Source organism: Pyxicephalus adspersus, chromosome 3 (genome assembly GCF_032062135.1).
Source record: "Pyxicephalus adspersus chromosome 3, UCB_Pads_2.0, whole genome shotgun sequence".
Classification (NCBI taxonomy): domain Eukaryota; kingdom Metazoa; phylum Chordata; class Amphibia; order Anura; family Pyxicephalidae; genus Pyxicephalus; species Pyxicephalus adspersus.
In genome coordinates this window covers 148,950,855-148,960,430 of record NC_092860.1, presented here as the reverse complement: position 1 = coordinate 148,960,430, position 9,576 = coordinate 148,950,855, and positions in this window count along the sequence as shown.

Here is a 9,576-nt window from a genome sequence, read left to right as displayed (position 1 = left end):
ACAGATGACCACTGTACACACAGCACCATTTTGTTCAATAAAGAGGGGAGGGTAAGAGAGTGGCACCCTACTGTGCTCTCTGCCATAGAAATGCCTATTGTTCGTTCTCAATCTGTCATTCTTCAAACCACCATGGCTGATTGATGAATGAAATCAGGGCATTGCTGTTCACATATCGAAAAATCTCCCACAATGAGCTTAACCCTACGTCTTGGATGACTATTATCTGATATGTGTAACTTTAGGGCCAGTGCTCTGGAAATACCACGGTTAGGGATATTTCCCTTCAATTTTTGTTCTTTAAATTATTCTTCAAAGTAAACAGAGAGTTGTTCCATGGAATAAGTTTCCCTATTAGAGGATTCTCCCCACTTATTGTTCTGAAGACAACTCCAAATTTTGGACTTCCTTTCCAAGACTTTCCAAGACTGGAGAAGATAGATAATCAGGGAGTTTGCTGGATCACCCAGATTCTCGTGTGATAGTCGATTTTCTCCAGTCTTTAATAATTCAGCCCCATTCTATCTTGGTGACACCAGGACAAATGAAGAGGGTGAATCCCCCCAGTGTGAACACAGATAGCGATAGGTCCAATACTTCCCTATTTATTCACTTAAATACTTTAAAATCCTAGTTTTAAGATGTACTTAAGTGATCTGAAATATATTTGCAGAGTCATAATTTTTGTATGGAATAAAATCTAAGTGGGCTGTCAGCTATACGTTTGATACTCACCTCTCCTTCTTACAAATAATGGTGTACAAGCTTCCAGCCCTCCAGATTCCAGTCCTATCATCGGAGCCACCTACAGTCATTTTCCCCATGTGTAGTACAGGCAAGCCTTTTATATTTCTGTTCCAGCCTATGCCCTGTAATTACTGGTAGCTTCTCTGGACTATATTTCTGCTAATGTGGCCATGCACTTCCTTTTCTATCCTTGGAAATCAGCACCGTTATTACAGAACTTGTTAAAAAACAGCAATTAGCTGGGATAATTATCATAATTAAACTATGATCCATTATAACTGGAAGCAAAGTCTGGTGTAGTCTAAGATAGGCTGACCTATTATTATTATTAACATTATTTTTTAAGTGCTTCAGGACACAGGACACATGGGAACATGTAACAATTATAATACAATATAATAAAAAAATATAATTACAAGTTCATGTAGGATTATAAGGATGGAGGCTTGCATTTAAGTGCTAGCAGTCCAAGAATGTTGGAAAGAAAAAAGTAAATTTGATTTCTATGTCTTACAGTGGTCATAATGCCAAGTTGCTCAGCCCCCGGTCTCATTGTTACCAAAACTTTTTTCATATTGACATTCCCAGTAAAGAAGAAAAAGGCATTGAAACCATACATATGGGGCATGCATGTCTCTAGAGCTAAGGATTGGGTATATGAACCACATTCTAAAGCAAGGAACATGGGGCACAGATAAAATTGTAGCCAGAAACCAATAAAGTCGGGGCATACAGTAATTATAGTTGCAATCAGGGACATGATGCTCGGCCACTGCTAGAGCCAGATATATAGGATACTAAGAGTGGCGGGAAATGGGTCACAGTTACTAAAGGAACCAGGGACAATGTGCACACCAATGAAACCATGGAAATGGAACACAGTTACAGTCACAGAACACAATTTTGGAACAAGGATGCAGGGCAAAAATACCACTTTAGTCAGTAGTACCCAATTATCTCTGGAGTTACTCTGGTGCCCCAGTTATCTCATGGTTGCCTCCTGAGCCAGGTATATGGGACGGCATAGTAACTACTAGAGCAAGGTACATGAAGCACATTAATGTGCAGTACAGCTACTATGAGAGCCAGTGATTTTTAGTAAAGCTACCATTAGTAAAGGTGTCTCAAGAGTAAGGTGACATATGCAGGGACCATCATCCTATGCCCCATGATTTAAAGTGGAAATAACCTCAGTGGATACTCACCCGTCCCCAAGCCATTACAGGTGCCCCAATCTTCTTCCGTATTCTCTTCCACAATCCCATCTTCGGCCAACTTTATTGACCGCGATGCAACACTACCTAAATAGTGAACTGTAATTTATCCAGTTTTTGCACCTGCAAGGGAAGCTGACATTGCCGGGGATCCCTGGCAACAAATACTGCACATGTCTAGCTCTGCAAAATTCGACAGCTGGGCAGCGATCAGTCAGGTAAGAATAGTTTTTGCAGAGGGGAATTTTTTTGCAATAAAAACCTGTCTGATTACCACAGTTGGACTTTAGTTCCAGTTTAAAGGCCCATTTACCATTGGGCTGCTAACTGCGGCACAGTGCCCAAGTATCCTCATTAAATTCCAACTCTCACAAAGCAGTATTCAGCTTCTCCCATTGACTCTGGTAGGTCCTTGGGCCAGGATGAACAACAAAAGATTAGGAAGCCAGGACAGCCGCTATGCCAATGACAGTGAAGTTAGAAAGATAGAATGTATCTCTGTGTGTATCTCTGTGTTGGCTCTTTTAGGGAGAGAGGGAACACAAACCCTTCTCTAGGCATAAAGCCTGGCTGATCAGAAAAAGATGTGGCAGCAAGCGTGTGCCCCCTCCTGACCATACCAAACCCCAGGCTCCCTCAGCAGTGGGGAAGAGGACATGTTAAGGGAAATGGCCTTCTTCCCACAACCTGCATGCCAAATGGTCTGCAAGATAGGAACACAGACTGGAAGCACCCTTTAATAAGGGGCATCCAGATAGCCGCTTCTAAGTACAAGACTTACCCATTCCCAAGATGATTTAAAGTAAATGTAAAAAGTAGGAAACTCACAATTTAAAAGAAAACACATGGGTAAATGTATACATTTTTCATTTGTCGTGTGCCCATGTTTCATCAATTCTTGCATTTGGAATTCTTCGAAAAAATTTCTTAAATTCCAAAAGAAAAAATAGGGGAAACACGGGAGAATAAATAAAAAAAAAGAAGCCAAATTCATTAGAAAAACCTTTATTCTACCAGAAGTAAATACAGCATTAAGTGTAAATAAATATCAATCACGAGTGCTAATTCATGTTTACTTGCTGAACGCCGTGCTAAAATGACAGATTCCCCGCCCGCTTCTGTGTAAATACACGGCTGGAATCCTTTTGCTTACATTTGTAGAATCCATCATGGAAACTGTCAATGACAAATTCCCCAGTGGAAATAGTAATGGCACGTTTTGTCTTGGTCACAGAAATCCTTATAAATAAAAATAAAAAGATAGCTGAAGATCAGCATACCAGTGGTGGAACAATTGGCCAAAAGTGAAATGTACCAGATGCATAAAAAGAAAACAGTTAGCTGTTAACTGTAAGCCTATCAAATGTGGATATAGAAATCATAGCAGGGGTTCCGTAAGACCTGAAAGTTACTTTAAGGCAGGGGTCGGCAAACTTTTATGGCCACTAGGCCATTTCAGGACCACAGTAGGCCGGATTCTGAGTCTTGCCCCAATGGCTCTGCCCACCACCAGGGAACGCCCCCTGAAGTGAAATCCCTCTCCTCCGTATGCATTGTGGAGGAGAGGGATCTCCCTTAAGGGAGCTTTCCCTAATTACCGCACCGGCAGAAGTATCAACACTGGCCGCGGTAAATAGTAGAGCAACAGCAGAGAGGCGGCGTCGGAGCTCCCGCGGCATTAGGATTGGCCAGGGGGTGTTAGGCAGGAAGGAACTACCGGCTAGGCCGTATCTGGCCTATAGGCCAGAGTTTGCCAACCCCTGCTTTAAGGTTTCCACCATGTTAAAAAGGTTGAGGAAGGCTGGGTCACAGATTAGTTTGGAGCAGTGTAGAATTAGGTTTCTGTAAATGACAGTTTAGTTGTAAGTGGGGCTCTATTCATTATAAGAGTGGGTACAAGGTACAAACATAACATTGATACGACATGAATAGAAGTACCCTATGATATCTGCACTCCATAAAGCTTTAGGCTTTGTACACACGTCAGATGATTCTTATCCAATTATCATTTCAGGGCTGACATGTCTGACGTGTCCAGGGGCCGTCCAACATTGTTCATGGATCCATCCTGACGGATCCACAACAGCGATAGACTGTAATGCAAGTAAAGGGGAGAGAGCGCAGTGGGGTGGGGCTTGCTTGTTCTTCCCCCTTCCCCACTCCATAGAGCGTTCATTCATGCATCTTTCAGTCTTTTGATGTTGCAAAGTATATAAGGCTACACAGGTGTGTATGTAGCGTTATATTGTACACCTGATTTCTAATGTCCTGAATTAAAGTGCACCTAAACTAAAATTTTTACCTTACCTAAAAGGATAGATAACTATTTTATATAAGGTAAACATTTCCTGTTTTTTGGGGGGAGGAGGTTTAAAACCCTTTAAAAAAAAAAAAAAAAAAAAAAAGGATAAAGCCCCTTACCTTTCTGTCTCGATATTTTCAAAGATCAAGAAGCAATAGAAGCTTTCAAGACCCTCCTGGGATACATACATCATGCACAAGGGGTCTTTTCTTCAATAGGGGAAAAAATGGCACATCTCACTCATGTGCAATGAGATCGACACTCCCATCAATGTCACCCGATCTTGAGTCTGCGCAGTGCAGAAAGAAGGTGAAAGAAGGCCAAAGAAGTTGGAGGCACCTAGTGCTTCCTCTGCGTCAGGATGAAGGAGGATACCAGGACGATGCGGGACCTGATCCAGCAACCTCTGGATGGATCAACGGATCTGCAAAGGTAAAAGTGAGTGGGTTATTTTTGTTCAGTTTACTTCCCCTTTTAATGGTCCAAATCTGGGCCAGTCTTACATGCAATGGATTAACAATTCCAGTGTTGCAGCTTACTTCTGCTCTATAATTTTGGTAGATTTAAACAAGATTGAAAAGAGCTTGTAAAATTAGATTGGAACCCTTATGGTCATCCTAATTGGTAATTACTTCATTCACTGAATAAGGGTATTAAAATATCTTGAGTACCACTTTCCATTGGAGCCCATTGTTTGGGACTGTTGGTAACATGACTATGGTGTTTGTAAGGCACAGCATAAATATTGGTGCAATATAAATGCAAGATAATAGAAATAACAATGTAAGCGGTAATATATATATTGATTATATTTTGGCGTTTATATGGTTTTCCCTGGCCTACGACATCTCCGCCATGGCAGGAAAAGGAAAGTATTTTTTCTCTTGCCTCGCCTAAAAAAATCATTTTATGTTCCTTGAAGTTTAAAGTACATTGCTACAAATGTTTTTCCATGTAACTTCTTGCCGTTATTAAGGTCATGATTGTACGCCATAAAGTTTCCCCTCTCCTGGAAGATGAATATTGACAGTCCATCCCTGGGCCTGCCACAGGCCGTGTCCTGACCTTCCACAGCACTATCACTCAGCCTAGGAGGTCCGGTGCTGGAGTGAGAGGTTGACACTTCCCAGACTCCCGTCTCATAATTCATGGCTATCTCAGGCTTTAAATCATTGTAACCTACATTCTGATGTCATACATCATCACTCATAGCTCTTCTGGAGAATAAGAAGGAAATAACACCTATTATTTGTGAGTCCATATGTCAAGGACCCATTTATAAACAATTATTGAAATAATAAAATGTACTTGTCAGGTTCTTGTGGAAATGGTGGTGGTGTTATATAAAACAAAATCTAAAGGCCAGTTCATCCTAAAGTGATATTTTTTTATAGGTAAGTTTGGCCGTTACCTGGTATCCTATAATTTTTTAAACTAAAGTGGTGCCCTACCAGAAAGCCTTGCCTTGTTCTCTTTGAGACTCTAATGTGGTCATGGCTGGACTATGGCATCTGAGAAAGTCCAGCAGTTATGGTTTCCCAGCTTTTGGTGCCTATATAGTGATGTCAGCAGTGTCGGCCTTATAGGCTATGAAGCCTGCCCATTCTCAGGTAAATACCTCTGTCACCAATCATTTTGTAGCTTCTACTAACCAACAAGCAAAGGGCTACAACAATAACCATTAATGTTAAGGGGTACACACCAATGACCACCAGTGTGAAGGTGCACTACATTACTGGCCACCAATGCATGGGGTTACAACAGTGATCAACAATGTTAAGGGACACCTCTACATTTCCCCCAACATAAGGTGACACTCCCACATTGAACACCAATGGAATGGGCACTTTACCACTAAATATCCATGTAAATGGACACTTCTTCCCTGGCCATCAGCGATCAAGGTAAGAGGCACTTTACACTTGACCATCAACATCTAGTGCAGTACCCCTCCAACCATGTATGTAAGGGGACTTTCACCACTCTTCATTAAAATTAGGTGGTCACTACACCATTGATGATCATGAATACACCACTGACCACTACAATGAGGGGATGGTCCAGCACTAACCCCCAGTGTAAATTGGGAAATTACCACTGACTACCAATGTGGGGGCACATCACCACAGACCACCAATGTAAGTTGGTACATCACCACAGACCACCAATGTAAGGGGGCCAATCTTTTATATCTGCGTTTTCTTCTTTATGCTTACAATCTTAGTTATAAAAACGAACATTAATTACATGACAAAGGATCTATAGGTTATTTTTGATTATACATTTTTATAGGTTAGCTGACTGCCTTTTTGCCTGCTTAGGCTGAACTATTTAGTGGAGGATGTATCCTTATGATGAGCTATTTATTTGTATGTAAACATTTCAGCTTGAGCTACTGAGTTTAGTAAGCAATTTGTTTTTTTATGGTGGATGGTAATAAATAAGAGTAAAGCCGGGATTTTGCATTTGTCTTTGTTAAATAAGGGTATGACTACATGTCACATGCCACATCTGGTGGATTTTTTTTTTTTTTTTACAGATGTTGCAGGACTCATATTAACAAAATCAGCTACCATAGCTGCTTGCTTACACAACACAATATACACACAGCCGACACCATTGTTCCCAAAGCTCAAGGATAAGATTATTTACACCAAGCATAATGAAAAAATAATTCCGTGAACAACAGCTGTACAAAATCTGGTCCCCATGGGAACATTTTAGGATTACAGACTGTTGGAGCAGTTTATGTTTTGCTGATGCTGACACTGAGCCTTTCTATTACCTTACCTCTGCAACCTTATATGAAAATGCTGCACTCTAATTTGGTAATATAGGGGTCAATTTAAAAGGACTCATTGTAATGTGAATTGCAGTAAATTGGCTTCTTACGGCACACAAATATACTATGCATGTTGGGATTTAGAGCAACACATCACATCACTGTGCATTGTGATTAATTAAAATGTAGGTGCATTGGGAATAGAACAGTGGGGATAGCACCACAACATAGAATTGCACATACCATGTGTTGCAGTAATTCATTTTCTTTTTTTTAGGAAATGACAGAGCCGCTGTAAAGTCTCCAACAGTAGCAGACAAGGGGGGTGTGAAGAAGAAAGAACAAAATGTAACATGAGCACGATCAAAGCTAGCAGCAGCCCTGGCAGCAATTAGTGATGAGCAAAACTGAGAAATTTATTTTTGTGAAAATTTCTCATTTGTACTGAATTTTAGATTTACTGGAGCACAATGTCACTGGAGTACAGGGGCATGAGTTCAAAGGGTTACTGGAACACAGAGTCACTGGACCACAAAGGGTTAATGTAATACAGGGGTCACTGGAGCACAAAGGTACCATTGAATATAGATACTGGAGCAGAAAGCGTAACTAGAGTTTAAAGGTTGCTGGAGTAAAGGGTCACAAACACAAAGAGACACTTGGGGTACAATAAGTCACTGAAGCCAGGGTAAATATTGAACAGGGCTCACTGGTGTACGGAGGTCATCAGAGCACAAAGGGTGCAGAATCACAAGGCTATTGGAACACAAAAATTCTCTAGCACACAAAGGACCACTGGAGCACAAGGGGTACTAGAGCAGAAAAGGTCTTTAGAGCACAACATACCATTGGAGCACAAAAACTTCCGAAGCAGAAGAGTATTGGAGCGGAAAAGGACACTGAATCATTGACACATAGAGGCCATCGGATCCCAAAGGGTCACTTGGAGCACAAAGAGTCACTGAAGCCAGAATAAATCGTGCACCAGGGTCATTTGTCAATAGGGGTCATTTGAGTACAAAGGGTACAGAAACAAAAGGCTACTGGAGCAGAAAGGCTCACCAGAGCAAAAAGGGGCAACTGGAGCACAAAGAGTACTGAAGCAGAAAAGGTCATTGGAGCACAAAGGTCATTTCAGTACAAGGTCAAAAACACAAAGGGTCACCGAAGCACAGAATCACTGGTGCACAGGAATAATTGGTGTAGAGGTGTCATTGGAACACAAGGAGCTAAAGCACAAGGCTACTGGAGCACAAATAGTCACTAGACCACATAGGACCACGGAACACAAAATGTATCAAAAAGTTATTGGAGAAGAAAAAATCACTGCAGCACAGGATCATTGGTGGTGCTTTAGTGCCCTTTGTGCACCAATGACACAATGGTCATCACTGCACAAAGGGTACTAAAGCACTGGAGCAGATAAAGTTACTGGACCATGGGGTCATTTGGAGCACAAAAGGATCAATAGTGCCATTAGTCACTGGAGCACAAAGGAGTAAATGGAGTATACTAGACACTGGAGCACAAAGAGTCACTAAAATATGGTCTCACTGGAACACAAACAGTTACTAAATCCACTTGAGTCCAAAGAACTATGGGGTGTGGGGTCATTGGTGCACAAAGGGTTGTTCACTGCAGCACACTTGGTCACTAGAGCATGGAGGATATGGTCTGTATGCTTTTAGTGACACTTGAAAAGATTCTATTGGATAAAATACTGAGGAAGCAGGCAAAACATTTGCCTTTCACAAAGCACAAATATAACTTTGCCAAAAATCACTCAATCATCCCTAGCAGCTTGGACTTTTTAGGCCCATGAGCGGCTGCCCCCTCTGCACCTTCTGTAGCTACTCCACCCTAATCTACATGCACACAAATTTCTATGTATATATAATTGCCCCATGAAATGTGCAAGGAAGCTGTGTGAGATCTGCTTCCCATCATTACACACCACACACATCTTTCTATCTGTCAGAGTTTCCAAACTTGGTTTCCCCCTTTATGCAGGGCCCTCTGGAGGCCTAATTCTCATTTTCCAGCATATTTTTCACAGACATCTGTATCAACAAGAGAAGCTGAATCTGAAACCCCGCCGATCACTGTGGCCTTGGCTGCAGATTGAAATATCTATTCTGAGGATCATTTATGGCTCCTCACTAGACTGACCCTTGAAAATGAGTTTAAGCCTGGGATTATGAAAGCCTCCTCCAGTCATCAGTCATAAATCTGCCAAATGCTGTGTAGCAGAATGCTGACAGAAAGAGACAAATCAGGATTATCCATAATGAGCAATAAAAGGAAATCAGAGGTAGGAGGTCCTCTGACTCTCAATGTAATGGCCACTTGATGGTCCAGTGGAGGGTTCAATGATACAGATGTTTTACTATACAAACTAAGGAGAATAAAATAACCACTTGTCTAGTTTATTATTGGATGCTTTAGTACACTGGATCAGTAACAAGATCAGTTATTTTCTGTATTTGCAATAAACGCGCTTACCCTTAATATAGAAACATAATGAAGGTTTG